At 43.0% G+C, this 18,504-nt stretch overlaps 1 protein-coding gene across 1 annotated transcript in view; it reads right to left on the bottom strand.

Moving 5' to 3' along the window:
• anos1b (anosmin 1b) overlaps positions 1 to 18,504 on the bottom strand; it is a 172,191-nt gene that overhangs the window by 153,249 nt on the left and 438 nt on the right. The gene's annotated exons all lie outside the window — the stretch shown is intronic.

Below are 18,504 nucleotides of genomic sequence, written 5' to 3'. Positions count from 1 at the left end.
GATGTGTGGTGCACTGAAGTCCACAAGCGAAGGGGAAAGGTGATAGGTGGAGAGCGTGTAGATTGTTGTGAGAAGGAATTATAAATACAACTAGTAAAGTGATCATGCTGTTTGTATGTGACTGCTGTGAAAGTGAACTGTGTTTGCGTGTGGTCAGGGGTGTATTCATTCTGCCGATTCTGTTGAAAAACGTTAATTAAACAGATGCAAAAACGGGGATAAACATACCTGAATATGTCCAACAGAAACTCTCATTTGCAACTGTTGGACTAATGACTACACCCTAGATCAGGTAAATGCAGGCGAGAGTGTGCAAGGCGGCATTGAATGTGTCAATGTCTGTCACCTTGATCACTCAAAATTCTCTCGACCTGTGCACCTACGTTGTACACTTTCATTCGTAGGCAAGGTTGTAGCAACCTCATGATGGGTATAGCGAAAATTCAAGTATCATGTACTATCCTAAACCTATCGCTGTTACATTGAACTGGGTGAATGGAATATGAATGACAGTCATCCAATATGCTGTAATAGAAATAAGGCCACGTTCATAAAATGTTGTATCATACTCCCTCATCTTGAACGGCACCGACCGCCTCTGTTTCACATACCTCAGCCTCATTCCATATGCTCTGTCCTTCGACTTCCCCCACTTCCTCCTGAGAGTCAGGCTACTGCCCATCTCAAATCACCCCTATCCCAATCAACCCCTGTACCCCTAACCCTTACACCAACCAACCCTGTACCCCTAACCCTTACCCCAACCAACCCTGTACCCCTACCCCAACCAACCCTGTACCCTTAACCCCTACCCCAATAAGCCCCTGTACCCCCAACACCTACCTCATTCAAACCCTGTACCCCTAACCCCTACCCCAACCAACCCTGTACCCCTGTATCCCTACCCCATTCAACTCCTACCCCAACCAACCCTGTACCCTTAACCCCTACCCCAATCAGCCCCTGTACCCTTAACCCCTACCCCATTCAACCCATACTCCTAATGCCTACCCCACTCAGCCCCTGTACCCCTAACCCCTACCCCAATCAACCGCTGTACCCCTAACCCCTGTACCCCTACCCACTTAACCCCTGTACTCCTAACCCCTGTACCCCTACCCACTTAACCCCTGTACCCCCAACTCCTTTACCCTAACCCACTCAACCCATGTACCCCTACCTCTCTCGCCCCTGTATCCGTAACCCTCTCAACCCCCTGTACCCCTCTCACCCCTGTACCCCTAAATCCTACACCTCTCAACCCCTGTTCCCCTAATCCCTCCCCTCTCGACCACTAACCCATAACTCCTACCACTCTAAACCACTGGATCCCTAACCCCTATCCCTCTAAACCACTGGATCCCTAACCCCTACCCCTCTAAACCACTGGATCCCTAACCCCTACCCCTCTAAACCACTGTACCCCTAACCCCTACCCCTCTAAACCACTGGATCCCTAACCCCTACCCCTCTAAACCACTGGATCCCTAACCCCTACCCCTCTAAACCACTGGACCCCTAACCCCTACCCCTCTAAACCACTGGACCCCTAACCCCTACCCCTCTAAACCACTGGACCCCTAACCCCTAACCCCTACCCCTCTAAACCACTGGATCCCTAACCCCTAACCCCTACCCCTCTAAACCACTGGACCCCTAACCCCTAACCCCTACCCCTCTAAACCACTGGACCCCTAACCCCTAACCCCTACCCCTCTAAACCACTGGATCCCTAACCCCTAACCCCTACCCCTCTAAACCACTGGACCCCTAACCCCTAACCCCTACCCCTCTAAACCACTGGACCCCTAACCCCTACCCCTCTAAACCACTGGATCCCTAACCCCTAACCCCTACCCCTCTAAACCACTGGATCCCTAACCCCTAACCCCTACCCCTCTAAACCACTGGACCCCTAACCCCTAACCCCTACCCCTCTAAACCACTGGACCCCTAACACCTACCCCTCTAAACCACTGGACCCCTAACCCCTACCCCTCTAAACCACTGGATCCCTAACCCCTACCCCTCTAAACCACTGGATCCCTAACCCCTAACCCCTACCCCTCTAAACCACTGGACCCCTAACCCCTACCCCTCTAAACCACTGGACCCCTAACCCCTAACCCCTACCCCTCTAAACCACTGGACCCCTAACCCCTACCCCTCTAAACCACTGGACCCCTAACCCCTACCCCTCTAAACCACTGGACCCCTAACCCCTACCCCTCTAAACCACTGGACCCCTAACCCCTAACCCCTACCCCTCTAAACAACTGGACCCCTAACCCCTAACCCCTACCCCTCTAAACCACTGGACCCCTAACCCCTAACCCCTACCCCTCTAAACCACTGGACCCCTAACCCCTAACCCCTACCCCTCTAAACCACTGGACCCCTAACCCCTACCCCTCTAAACCACTGGACCCCTAACCCCTACCCCTCTAAACCACTGGATCCCTAACCCCTAACCCCTACCCCTCTAAACCACTGGATCCCTAACCCTAACCCCTACCCCTCTAAACCACTGGATCCCTAACCCCTACCCCCTACCCCTCTAAACCACTGGACCCCTAACCCCTAACCCCTACCCCTCTAAACCACTGGACCCCTAACCCCTAACCCCTACCCCTCTAAACCACTGGACCCCTAACCCCTACCCCTCTAAACCACTGGACCCCTAACCCCTACCCCTCTAAACCACTGGACCCCTAACCCCTACCCCTCTAAACCACTGGATCCCTAACCTCTAAACCCTAACCCCTACCCCTCTAACCCCTACCCCTCTAAACCCCTAACCCCTAATCCTCTAAACCACTGGACCCCTAACCCCTAACCCTCTAAACCCCTAACCCCTACCCCTCTAAACCCCTAACCCCTACCCCTCTAAACCCCTAACCCCTAACCCTCTAAACCACTGGACCCATATTGCTTACACTCATCACCGAAGTTGGTTCGGTGATGAGTAATCATTCCTGAGACATAAAATAGTTGTTTTCTTCTCTAGCCAATGCCTAGGCTTTAGCTCAGAGAACTAACAGAGTTTTGTTGCATGTAAACTTCATAGGTCACAGGGGCAAGTTGATTTGGGAGTGTTCAGAGCTGTGACAGTTTGTGGTAAGGTCACCTACAGCAGAGAGAAGAGCCCATCAGAGCAAACATGTCTGCATGTCTAAGACAGGAGAGGAGACAAAGAGTGAAGAAGAATAGCTTCATTCTTCCAACACACACACAGTCTCTCCACGGTCTGAAGGATCTGGGACATTTAATAGCAGGGAACCCAATGTATTCTGGCCTCTCCTGAGGTCTCAGGCTCTTCTACGCAATGCCATCTCACACTATCCTGTCTAACACTATCTCATCTAACACTATGCTGTATAACACTATCCTATCTAACACTATCCTGTATAACACTATCCTATCTAACACTATCACATCTAACACTATCTCATCTAACACTATGCTGTATAACACTATCCTATCTAACACTATCTCATCTCACACTATCCTGTATAACACTATCACATCAAACACTATCCTGTCTAACACTATCCTGTATAACACTATCCTGTCTATCACTATCTCATCTAGCACTATCTCATCTAGCACTATCCTGTATAACACTATCACATCAAACACTATCCTGTCTAACACTATCCTGTATAACACTATCCTGTCTATCACTATCTCATCTAGCACTATCTCATCTAGCACTATCTCATCTAACACTATCCTGTATAACACTATCCTGTCTATCACTATCTCATCTAGTACTATCTCATCTAACACTATCCTGTATAACACTATCCTGTCTATCACTATCTCATCTAGCACTATCTCATCTAACACTATCCTGTCTAACACTATCCTGTCTAACACTATCCTGTCTAACACTATCCTGTATAACACTATCCTGTCTAACACTATCCTGTCTAACACTATCCTGTCTAACACTATCTCATCTAACACTATCCTGTCTAACACTATCTCATCTAGCACTATCTCATCTAACACTATCCTGTATAACACTATCCTGTCTATCACTATCTCATCTAGCACTATCTCATCTAACACTATCCTGTCTAACACTATCCTGTCTAACACTATCCTGTCTAACACTATCCTGTCTAACACTATCACATCTAACACAATCCTGTCTATCACTATCTAATCTAACACTATCCTGTCTAACACTATCCTGTCACATATAACATTATCCTGTCTAACACTATCCTGTCTAACACTATCACATCTAACACAATCCTGTCTAACACTATCCTGTCTAACACTATCCTGTCTAACACTATCCTGTCTAACACTATCCTGTCACATATAACACTATCCTGTCTAACACTATCCTGTCACATATAACACTATCCTGTCTAACACTATCCAGTCTAACACTATACTGTCTAACACTATCCTGTCTAACACTATCCTGTCACATATAACACTATCCTGTCACATATAACATTATCCTGTCTAACACTATCCTGTCTAACACTATCCTGTCTAACACTATCCTGTCTAACACTATCCTGTCACATATAACACTATCCTGTCTAACACTATCCTGTCACATATAACACTATCCTGTCACATATAACACTATCCTGTCTAACACTATCCTGTCTAACACTATCCTGTCACATCTAACACTATCCTGTCTAACACTATCCTGTCTAACACTATCCTGTCTAACACTATCCTGTCTAACACTATCCTGTCACATATAACACTATCCTGTCTAACACTATCCTGTCTAACACTATCCTGTCTAACACTATCCTGTCTAACACTATCCTGTCTAACACTATCCTGTCTAACACTATCCTGTCTAACACTATCCTGTCACATATAACACTATCCTGTCACATATAACACTATCCTGTCACATATAACACTATCCTGTCTAACACTATCCTGTCTAACACTATCCTGTCTAACACTATCCTGTCTAACACTATCCTGTCACATCTAACACTATCCTGTCTAACACTATCCCATCTCACATTATCACAAATAACACTATCCTGTCTAACACTATCTCATCTAGCACTATCTCATCTAACACTATCTCATCTATCACTATCTCATCTATCACTATCTCATCTATCACTATCTCATCTATCACTATCTCATCTATCACTATCTCATCTAGCACTATCTCATATAGCACTATCTCATCTAACACTATCCTGTCTAACACTATCCTGTCTAACACTATCCTGTCTAACACTATCCTGTCACATATAACACTATCCTGTCACATATAACACTATCCTGTCTAACACTATCCTGTCTAACACTATCCTGTATAACACTATCCTGTATAATACTATCCTGTCTATCACTATCTCATCTAGCACTATCCTGTCTAACACTATCTCATCTAACACTATCCTGTCTAACACTATCACATCTCACATTATCACAAATAACACTATCCTGTCTATCACTATCTCATCTAGCACTATCTCATATAGCACTATCTCATCTAACACTATCCTGTCTAACACTATCCTGTCTAACACTATCCTGTGTAACACTATCTCATCTAACACTATCCTGTCTAACACTATCTCATCTAGCACTATCCTGTATAACACTACCCAACTAACACTATCCTGTCTAACACTATCTCATCTAACACTATCCTGTATAACACTATCTCATCTAACACTATATCATCTAACACAATCCTGTCTAACACTATCCTGTCTAACACTATCCTGTCTATCACTATCTCATCTAACACTATTTCATCTAACACTATCTCATCTAACACTATCCTGTCTATCACTATCTAATCTAACACTATCCTGTCTAACACTATCCTGTCTAACACTATCACATCTAACACTATCTCATCTAACACTATCCTGTCTAACACTATCCTGTCTAACACTATCCTGTCTAACACTATCCTGTCTAACACTATCCTGTCTAACACTATCCTGTCACATCTAACACTATCCTGTCTAACACTATCCTGTCACATATAACACTATCCTGTCACATATAACACTATCCTGTCTAACACTATCCTGTCTAACACTATCCTGTCTAACACTATCCTGTCTAACACTATTCTGTCACATATAACACTATCCTGTCTAACACTATCCTGTCTAACAGTATCCTGACTAACACTATCCTGTCACATATAACACTATCCTGTCACATATAACACTATCCTGTCTAACACTATCCGGTCTAACACTATCCTGTCACATATAACACTATCCTGTCACATATAACACTACCCTGTCTAACACTATCCTGTCTAACACTATCCTGTCTAACACTATCCTGTCTAACACTATCCTGTCACATCTAACACTATCCTGTCTAACACTATCCTGTCTAACACTATCCTGTCACATCTAACACTATCCTGTCTATCACTATCTAATCTAACACTATCCTGTCTAACACTATCCTGTCTAACACTATCCTGTCTAACACTATCCTGTCTAACACTATCCTGTCACATATAACACTATCCTGTCACATATAACACTATCCTGTCTAACACTATCCTGTCTATCACTATCTAATCTAACACTATCCTGTCTATCACTATCTAATCTAACACTATCCTGTCTAACACTATCCTGTCTAACACTATCACATCTAACACTATCCTGTCTATCACTATCTAATCTAACACTATCCTGTCTAACACTATCACATCTAACACTATCCTGTCTATCACTATCTAATCTAACACTATCCTGTCTAACACTATCCTGTCTAACACTATCCTGTCTAACACTATCCTGTCTAACACTATCCTGTCACATCTAACACTATCCTGTCTAACACTATCCTGTCACATATAACACTATCCTGTCACATATAACACTATCCTGTCTAACACTATCCTGTCTAACACTATCCTGTCACATATAACACTATCCTGTCACATATAACACTACCCTGTCTAACACTATCCTGTCTAACACTATCCTGTCTAACACTATCCTGTCACATCTAACACTATCCTGTCTAACACTATCCTGTCTAACACTATCCTGTCACATCTAACACTATCCTGTCACATATAACACTATCCTGTCTAACACTATCCTGTCTAACACTATCCCGTCTAACACTATCCTGTCACATATAACACTATCCTGTCACATCTAACACTATCCTGTCTAACACTATCCTGTCTAACACTATCCTGTCACATATAACACTATCCTGTCACATATAACACTATCCTGTCACATATAACACTATCCTGTCTAACACTATCCTGTCACATAACACTATCCTGTCACATATAACACTATCCTGTCTAACACTATCCTGTCACATATAACACTATCCTGTCACATATAACACTATCCTGTCTAACACTATCCTGTCTAACACTATCCTGTCTAACACTATCCTGTCACATATAACACTATCCTGTCACATATAACACTATCCTGTCACATATAACACTATCCTGTCACATATAACACTATCCTGTCTAACACTATCCTGTCTAACACTATCCTGTCACATATAACACTATCCTGTCACATATAACACTATCCTGTCACATATAACACTATCCTGTCTAACACTATCCTGTCTAACACTATCCTGTCTAACACTATCTCATTTAACACTATCCTGTCTAACACTATCTCATTTAACACTATCCTGTCTAACACTATCCTGTCTAACACTATCCTGTCTAACACTATCTCATTTAACACTATCCTGTCTAACACTATCCTGTCTAACACTATCCTGTCTAACACTATCCTGTCTAACACTATCCTGTCACATATAACACTATCCTGTCTAACACTATCCTGTCTAACACTATCCTGTCTAACACTATCCTGTCACATATAACACTATCCTGTCACATATAACACTATCCTGTCACATATAACACTATCCTGTCACATATAACACTATCCTGTCTAACACTATCCTGTCACATATAACACTATCCTGTCACATATAACACTATCCTGTCTAACACTATCCTGTCTAACACTATCCTGTCTAACACTATCTCATCTAACACTATCCTGTCTAACACTATCCTGTCTAACACTATCCTGTCTAACTCTATCCTGTCTAACACTATCCTGTCTAACACTATCCTGTCTAACACTATCCTGTCACATATAACACTATCCTGTCTAACACTATCCTGTCTAACACATCTCCCTTTCAACCACAATTGATTTGACTTCCATTCTTGATTTTACTTCCATTCTTGATTTTACTTCCATTCTCTCTGTTGGGGGAAAAGAGTAGCCAACTGAATGGTGAAATACCTGCAACCCTTGCAGCTGTCTGGGCTGGCAGGGCTTGGCTTTGCTCAAAGGAGAAAGTCAAACTGACTGAGTGACATAAATGCATTGGCATCGATGATAGCTAGCATTGACGTATGTGGTGTATCAGAAGGCCCTTTGTGTGCCTGGCCCCAGATAACCCCAGCTCAAGTGAGGTGAGGATGACAGGGTTCCACTACCCAGCCCAGCTGCACCGTAGCACCTCTCTCTTGTGGTGACAGTTGAAGGCAACACGAACCGTGTCATAAACAGCATCACTTACCTCACAGTATAGCAGGTATATATAATCTGTAGATAGTAGAGCAGGTATATATAATCTGTAGATAGTAGAGCAGGTATATATAATCTGTAGATAGTAGAGCAGGTATATATAATCTGTAGATAGTAGAGCAGGTATATATAATCTGTAGATAGTAGAGCAGGTATATATAATCTGTAGATAGTAGAGCAGGTATATAGAGTCTCTATAGATAGTATAGCAGGTATATATAATCTGTAGATAGTAGAGCAGGTATATAGAGTCTCTATAGATAGTATAGCAGGTATATATAATCTGTAGATAGTAGAGCAGGTATATAGAGTCTCTATAGATAGTATAGCAGGTATATATAATCTGTAGATAGTAGAGCAGGTATATAGAGTCTCTATAGATAGTAGAGCAGGTATATAGAGTCTCTGTAGATAGTAGAGCAGGTATATATAATCTGTAGATAGTAGAGCAGGTATATATAATCTGTAGATAGTAGAGCAGGTATATAGAGTCTCTATAGATAGTATAGCAGGTATATATAATCTGTAGATAGTAGAGCAGGTATATAGAGTCTCTATAGATAGTATAGCAGGTATATATAATCTGTAGATAGTAGAGCAGGTATATAGAGTCTCTATAGATAGTAGAGCAGGTATATATAATCTGTAGATAGTAGAGCAGGTATATAGAGTCTCTATAGATAGTATAGCAGGTATATATAATCTGTAGATAGTAGAGCAGGTATATAGAGTCTCTATAGATAGTAGAACAGGTATATAGAGTCTCTGTAGATAGTAGAGCAGGTATATAGAGTCTTTATAGATAGTAGAGCAGGTATATAGAGTATCTATAGATAGTAGAGCAGGTATATAGAGTCTCTGTAGATAGTAGAGCAGGTATATAGAGTCTTTGTAGATAGTAGAGCAGGTATATAGAGTCTCTATAGATAGTAGAGCAGGTATATAGAGTCTATGTAGATAGTAGAGCAGGTATATAGAATCTCTGTAGATAGTAGAGCAGGTATATAGAGTCTCTATAGATAGTATAGCAGGTATATAGAATCTCTGTAGATAGTAGAGCAGGTATATAGAGTCTCTATAGACAGTAGAACAGGTATATAGAGTCTCTATAGATAGTAGAGCAGGTATATAGAGTCTCTATAGATAGTAGAGCAGGTATATACATTTACTTATAGAGTCTCTATAGATAGTAGAGCAGGTATATAAAGTCTCTATAGATAGTAGAGCAGGTATATAGAGTCTCTATAGATAGTATAACAGGTATATAGAATCTCTGTAGATAGTAGAGCAGGTATATATAGTCTCTATAGATAGTATATCAGGTATATAGAGTCTCTGTAGATAGTAGAGCAGGTATATAGAGTCTCTATAGATAGTAGAGCAGGTATATAGAGTCTCTATAGATAGTAGAGCAGGTATATAGAGTCTCTATAGATAGTAGAGCTGGTATATAGACTCTGTCAATGAATCAAAATCAAATCAAATCAAATTTATTTATATAGCCCTTCGTACATCAGCTGATATCTCAAAGTGCTGCACAGAAACCCAGCCTAGAACCCCAAACAGCAAGCAATGCAGGTGTAGAAGCATGTATATAGAGTCTCTATAGATAGTAGAGCAGGTATATAGAGTCTCTGTAGATAGTAGAGCAGGTATATAGAGTCTCTGTAGATAGTAGAGCAGGTATATAGAGTCTCTATAGATAGTAGAGCAGGTATATAGAGTCTCTGTAGATAGTAGAGCAGGTATATAGAGTCTCTGTAGATAGTAGAGCTGGTATATAGAGTCTCTGTAGATAGAAGAGCAGGTATATAGAGTCTCTATAGATAGTAGAGCAGGTATATAGAGTCTCTATAGATAGTAGAGCAGGTATATAGAGTCTGTGTATCACAGGGGAGGGTTAGGGTCTCGATAGATAGTAGAGCAGGTATATAGAGTCTCTATAGATAGTAGAGCAGGTATATAGAGTCTCTATAGATAGTAGAGCAGGTATATAGAGTCTCTGTAGATAGTAGAGCAGGTATATAGAGTCTCTGTAGATAGTAGAGCTGGTATATAGAGTCTCTGTAGATAGAAGAGCAGGTATATAGAGTCTCTGTAGATAGTAGAGCAGGTATATAGAGTCTCTATAGATAGTAGAGCAGGTATATAGAGTCTCTATAGATAGTAGAGCAGGTATATAGAGTCTCTATAGATAGAAGAGCAGGTATATAGAGTCTGTGCAGCACAGGGGAGGGTTAGGGTCTCTATAGATAGTAGAGCAGGTCCTTCTGTAGCTCAGTTGGTAGAGCATGGTGCTTGTAACGCCTAGTGGGTTAGATAGAATGTATGCACACATGACTGTAAGTCGCTTTGGATAAAAGCGTCTGCTAAATGGCATATTTTTTTTTTTTTTTTTTTTTTTTTATATAGAGTCTCTATAGATAGTAGAGCAGGTATATAGAGTCTCTATAGATAGTAGAGCAGGTATATAGAGTCTCTATAGATAGTAGAGCAGGTATATAGAGTCTCTATAGATAGTAGAGCAGGTATATAGAGTCTCTGTAGATAGTAGAGCAGGTATATAGAGTCTCTATAGATAGTAGAGCAGGTATATAGAGTCTCAATAGATAGAAGAGCAGGTATATAGAGTCTGTGCAGCACAGGGGAGGGTTAGGGTCTCTATAGATAGAAGAGCAGGTATATAGAGTCTCTATAGATAGAAGAGCAGGTATATAGAGTCTCTATAGATAGTAGAGCAGGTATATAGAGTCTGTGCAGCACAGGGGAGGGTTAGGGTCTCTATAGATAGTAGAGCAGGTATATAGAGTCTCTGTAGATAGAAGAGCAGGTATATAGAGTGTCTGTAGATAGTAGAGCAGGTATATAGAGTCTCTATAGATAGTAGAGCAGGTATATAGAGTCTCTATAGATAGAAGAGCAGGTATATAGAGTCTCTATAGATAGAAGAGCAGGTATATAGAGTCTGTGCAGCACAGGGGAGGGTTAGGGTCTCTATAGATAGTAGAGCAGGTATATAGAGTCTCTATAGATAGTAGAGCAGGTATATAGAGTCTCTGTAGATAGTAGAGCAGGTATATATAGTCTCTATAGATAGTAGAGCAGGTATATAGAGTCTCTATAGATAGAAGAGCAGGTATATAGAGTCTGTGCAGCACAGGGGAGGGTTAGGGTCTCTATAGATAGTAATGCAGGTATATAGAGTCTCTATAGATAGTAGAGCAGGTATATAGAGTCTCTATAGATAGTAGAGCAGGTATATAGAGTCTCTGTAGATAGTAGAGCAGGTATATAGAGTCTCTATAGATAGTAGAGCAGGTATATAGAGTCTCTGTAGATAGTAGAGCAGGTATATAGAGTCTCTATAGATAGTAGAGCAGGTATATAGAGTCTCTGTAGATAGTAGAGCAGGTATATAGAGTCTCTATAGATAGTAGAGCAGGTATATAGAGTCTCTATAGATAGTAGAGCAGGTATATAGAGTCTCTATAGATAGAAGAGCAGGTATATAGAGTCTCTATAGATAGAAGAGCAGGTATATAGAGTCTGTGCAGCACAGGGGAGGGTTAGGGTCTCTATAGATAGTAGAGCAGGTATATAGAGTCTCTGTAGATAGAAGAGCAGGTATATAGATAGTAGAGCTCTATAGATAGTAGAGCAGGTATATAGAGTCTCTATAGATAGAAGAGCAGGTATATAGAGTCTCTATAGATAGAAGAGTAGGTATATAGAGTCTGTGCAGCACAGGGGAGGGTTAGGGTCTCTATAGATAGTAGAGCAGGTATATAGAGTCTCTATAGATAGTATAGCAGGTATATAGAGTCTCTGTAGATAGTAGAGCAGGTATATATAGTCTCTATAGATAGTAGAGCAGGTATATAGAGTCTCTATAGATAGAAGAGCAGGTATATAGAGTCTGTGCAGCACAGGGGAGGGTTAGGGTCTCTATAGATAGTAGAGCAGGTATATAGAGTCTCTATAGATAGTAGAGCAGGTATATAGAGTCTCTATAGATAGTAGAGCAGGTATATAGAGTCTCTGTAGATAGTAGAGCAGGTATATAGAGTCTCTATAGATAGTAGAGCAGGTATATAGAGTCTCTGTAGATAGTAGAGCAGGTATATAGAGTCTCTATAGATAGTAGAGCAGGTATATAGAGTCTCTGTAGATAGTAGAGCAGGTATATAGAGTCTCTATAGATAGTAGAGCAGGTATATAGAGTCTGTGTATCACAGGGGAGGGTTAGGGTCTCTATAGATAGTAGAGCAGGTATATAGAGTCTCTATAGATAGTAGAGCAGGTATATAGGGTCTCTATAGATAGTAGAGCAGGTATATAGAGTCTCTATAGATAGTAGAGCAGGTATATAGAGTCTGTGTATCACAGGGGAGGGTTAGGGTCTCTATAGATAGTAGAGCAGGTATATAGAGTCTCTATAGATAGTAGAGCAGGTATATAGAGTCTCTATAGATAGTAGAGCAGGTATATAGAGTCTGTGCAGCACAGGGGAGGGTTAGGGTCTCTATAGATAGTAGAGCAGGTATATAGAGTCTGTGCAGCACAGGGGAGGGTTAGGGTCTCTATAGATAGTAGAGCAGGTATATAGAGTCTGTGCAGCACAGGGGAGGGTTAGGGTTTTCACAATGGAAAGTGTTATCAAACATCCATCTGTAATCGTATTCTGTTACATTCCCTGATAAAATTGACAACATTTGACCAGTAAGATATTTTGTGTTTTATAAAAAATCTGAGACTCCGCAAATTTTGGTCCTCAAGAGCTTTGGACTGTGATTGGTGGTTTCCAGGAAAGGAAAAGGTTGACAACCTCTGATCTGGCTGTTTTTAGATGTCCTCTAAGGCTCTCTGTCTCTTTGTCTTAGGTCAGTACCTCAGTATACCTATCGCCAGGAGTAAATCACCCCCAGACAGGAGAGGACAGCCCACGGGAGAGGATGACAACAGCAAGAATGTACTATCTCTCTGTCCATTTGTCTGTCTGTCAGAGCTTGTAAGTGGTGTGGACGGTTGCACAGGTGACCTTTGAACTTAACCCTACCTGGCAACCTATCAAGTGCCCGAGAGGAGACACATCGCTCAGAGAAGCTTATGACACGCACATAAACACACACACGCTACAGGGAACACATTCAGAACAACACACACACGCTACAGGGAACACATACAGAACAACACACACTACAGGGAACACATACAGAACAACACACACGCTACAGGGAACACATACAGAACAACACACACACTACAGGGAACACATACAGAACAACACACACACTACAGGGAACACATACAGAACAACACACACACACACTACAGGGAACACATACAGAACAACACACACGCTACAGGGAACACATACAGAACAACACACACACACTACAGGGAACACATACAGAACAACACACACGCTACAGGGAACACATACAGAACAACACACACACACAACAGGGAACACATACAGAACAACACACACTACAGGGAACACATACAGAACAACACACACACTACAGGGAACACATACAGAACAACACACACACTACAGGGAACACATACAGAACAACACACACACACACTACAGGGAACACATACAGAACAACACACACACTACAGGGAACACATACAGAACAACACACACACACTACAGGGAACACATACAGAACAACACACACTACAGAGAACACATTCAGAACAACACACAGTACGACTCACTAAGGAGCAGGCTGACTGAGGTGTGAACTGGAAATAGTGAGGGTCACATTCCAGTGGTCGGAAGCAAGCCAAGCCAGGGTGGGATTTTCTCTCTCTCTCTCTCACACACACACACACACACACACACACACACACACACACACACACACACACACACACACACACACACACACACACACACACACACACACACACACACACACACACACACACACACACACACACACACTCCTGTGGCTGGTGGTATGATGTGTTTTGGCACACAAACACACATGTGGACGTGACTTGACAACAGTCATTTCTCAGATGATGTCATCTGCGGCTGTTATCTCAGGCAGATCGCCGAGAGTGACTTTGAAGTTGGACGTTTAGCCCATGACCTAAAGACGTCGGGAAATGCCTTTCCCAACCGGCCACTAGGGGTGGCAGTGGGCGCTATGGGTTCTGGGTTCTATGGGTTCTGGGTTCTATGAGTTCTATGGGTTCTGCTAGGGTGGTGTGGACAGGAAAGGGAAAGGGAAAGGGGGGGGTACCAAGTCAACTGTCCAACTGAATGCATTCAACTGAAATGTGTCTTCTGCATTTAACCCAACCCCTCTGATCCAGAGAGGCACGGGGGGGGGGGGCTGCCTTAAATCGACATCCACGTCATCGCCACATTGGATTAACTGCCTTTCTCAGGTGCAGAACGACAATATTTTTTTAACATGGTCAGCTCGGGGATTTGATCCAGCAACCTTCCGGTTACTAGTCCAACGCTCCTACCCGCCAGGTGTGGAAGGAGGGTGTGATCCCATGACTCTGGATCAGGGAGTAGCGTGTTGGATCTCAGTGGTGGACACTAGTTTTTTATTTTATTGTTTGAACCCTATCCCATACCTTAACCCATACCTTAACCCATACCTTAACCCATACCTTAACCCATACCTTAACCCATACCTTAACCCATACCTTAACCCATACCTTAACCTATACCTTAACCCATACCTTAACCCATACCTTAACCCATACCTTAACCTTAACCCATACCTTAACCCATACCTTAACCCATACCTTAACCCAAACCTTAACCTTAACCCATACCTTAACCCATACCTTAACCCAAACCTTAACCCATACCTTAACCTTAACCTTAACCCATACCTTAACCCATACCTTAACCCATACCTTAACCCATACCTTAACCCAAACCTTAACCCATACCTTAACCCAAACCTTAACCTATACCTTAACCCATACCTTAACCCATACCTTAACCTATACCTTAACCCATACCTTAACCCATACCTTAACCTATACCTTAACCCATACCTTAACCCATACCTTAACCCAAACCTTAACCCATACCTTAACCCATACCTTAACCCAAACCTTAACCCATACCTTAACCCAAACCTTAACCCATACCTTACCCATACCTTAACCCATACCTTAACCCATACCTTAACCCATACCTTCACCCAAACCTTCACCCATACCTTAACCCATACCTTAACCCAAACCTTAACCCATACCTTAACCCAAACCTTAACCCATACCTTAACCCAAACCTTAACCCATACCTTAACCCATACCTTAACCCATACCTTAACCCATACCTTAACCCAAACCTTAACCCATACCTTAACCCAAACCTTAACCCATACCTTAACCCAAACCTTAACCCATACCTTAACCCAAACCTTAACCCATACCTTAACCCAAACCTTAACCCATACCTTAACCCAAACCTTAACCCAAACCTTAACCCATACCTTAACCCATACCTTAACCCATACCTTAACCCATACCTTAACCCATACCTTAATCCAAACCTTAACCCATACCTTAACCCAAACCTTAACCCAAACCTTAACCCATACCTTAACCCATACCTTAACCCATACCTTAACCCATACCTTAACCCATACCTTAATCCAAACCTTAACCCATACCTTAACCCAAACCTTAACCCATACCTTAACCCATTCCTTAACCCATACCTTAACCCATACCTTAACCCATACCTTAACCCATACCTTAACCCAAACCTTAACCCATACCTTAACCCAAACCTTAACCCATACCTTACCCATACCTTAACCCATACCTTAACCCAAACCTTAACCCATACCTTAACCCATACCTTAACCCATACCTTAACCCATACCTTAACCCATACCTTAACCCAAACCTTAACCCAAACCTTAACCCATACCTTAACCGATACCTTAACCCATACCGTAACCATTTGGAATGAGTGCCTAAACTTAAATGTTTTGACCCTATCCAATGCCCTTAACCCTTAATCTTTTTACATTTTACATTTGGAGCAACGTTTAAAGAAATGAAACGATACTGACCAGAAAGAGTCAACCCAGGGTGTCAAAGACACTTTGAAATTTGACATTTGGAGAAAAACGTGAATGAACGTCTAACTCTGCAGTGAGACTGTGAGAGCTTGTTGGTTATCCTGAAATGTCTGTGGTTCCACCACACAGCATATGAAGTCACATCATATCTCAAACTCACATTATCATTCATTTAAAAAATTCACAGATCTGATAAGAATCTACTTGGATAGAAATGTTATGTTATAACTGTACTACAATAAAGTTAGCTCAGATTCCTGGGAGCATTTGAGCCTAAAGTACACCACATATTCTCCTATTGGAGGATGTTGTCAATCGGTCCAATCAGAAGGGTAACGGTACACAACATATTCTCCTATTGGAGGATGTTGTCAATCGGTCCAATCAGAAGGGTAACGGTACACCACATATTCTCCTATTGGAGGATGTTGTCAATCGGTCCAATCAGAAGGGTAACGGTACACAACATATTCTCCTATTGGAGGATGTTGTCAATCGGTCCAATCAGAAGGGTAACGGTACACAACATATTCTCCTATTGGAGGATGTTGTCAATCGGTCCAATCAGAAGGGTAACAATAATAAGACAAACAAGTTAAATAAGACATGTTGTCCTTTATGTGATCTAATAATATATCATTTATCCTTAAGGATTAGGTCCTTATAGCTAGAAGGATTCAACCTAGTAGGTATAGCCTATATACAAGTTGTTTCATTTTACTCTACAGCTCCCTCAGCTAGCCCCACCTCCATCCCTCCCTCAGCCAGCCCCACCTCCATCCCTCCCTCAGCCAGCCCCACCTCCATCCCTCCCTCAGCCAGCCCCACCTCCATCCCTCCCTCAGCCAGCCCCACCTCCATCCCTCCCTCAGCCAGCCCCACCTCCATCCCTCCCTCAGCCAGCCCCACCTCCATCCTCCCTCAGCCAGCCTCACCTCCATCCTCCCTCAGCCAGCCCCACCATCCTCCCTCAGCCAGCCCCACCTCCACCCGTCCCTCAGCCAGCCCCACCTCCATCCGTCCCTCAGCCAGCCCCACCTCCATCCCTCCCTCAGCCAGCCCCACCTCCATCCTCCCTCAGCCAGCCCCACCATCCTCCCTCAGCCAGCCTCACCTCCACCCGTCCCTCAGCCAGCCCCACCTCCATCCGTCCCTCAGCCAGCCCCACCTCCATCCCTCCCTCAGCCAGCCCCACCTCCATCCCTCCCTCAGCCAGCCCCACCTCCATCCATCCCTCCCTCAGCCAGCCCCATCTCCATCCGTCCCTCAGCCAGCCCCACCTCCATCCCTGCCTCAGCCAGCCCCACCATCCCTCCCTCAACCAGCCCCACCATCCCTCCCTCCCTCTTCAGAGCTGTGAATCAGCAGCACGCCGACACCTCTCAGCCCAGAGCAGGGACTGGACTCCCAGTCATTCAGAGGCCACCCTCATTACCCCTCCACCCTGCACCCAGGTGGCCACGGATCTAATGCCTTAGCCAGTTCCAAAACCAGCCCCCCCTACCCCTCCACTCACACACACACCCCTAGCTCCGGCCCCCACTCACGCCTTACATCCCATTCAGTCAGACTTAAGTCAGAAAAAGTGTGGTGCTTAATGACTTTCCCACCCACTAAAGCGAACGCACATGTTGAAGAGGTTAAGGATAATATGGCTTTCGATAGTCTTTACCTCCCCAACGAGTATTGTCACAAATGTTGAACACCCTGAGTTCAGCCTTAATCGTAGCGTTAAAATGGATGTTACCCACATATGACATGCTACTCAGTTTTGGTTATTGTGCATGTAATGCTTATTTCCATTCAACATAGCCTAACACACTGAATAAAACGAAATACCA

The sequence above is a fragment of the Oncorhynchus gorbuscha genome, linkage group LG15 (assembly GCF_021184085.1).
Source record: "Oncorhynchus gorbuscha isolate QuinsamMale2020 ecotype Even-year linkage group LG15, OgorEven_v1.0, whole genome shotgun sequence".
NCBI lineage: Eukaryota > Metazoa > Chordata > Actinopteri > Salmoniformes > Salmonidae > Oncorhynchus > Oncorhynchus gorbuscha.
The sequence above is the reverse complement of the archived record's forward strand: the minus strand, read 5'-3'. Positions and strand labels throughout refer to the sequence as shown.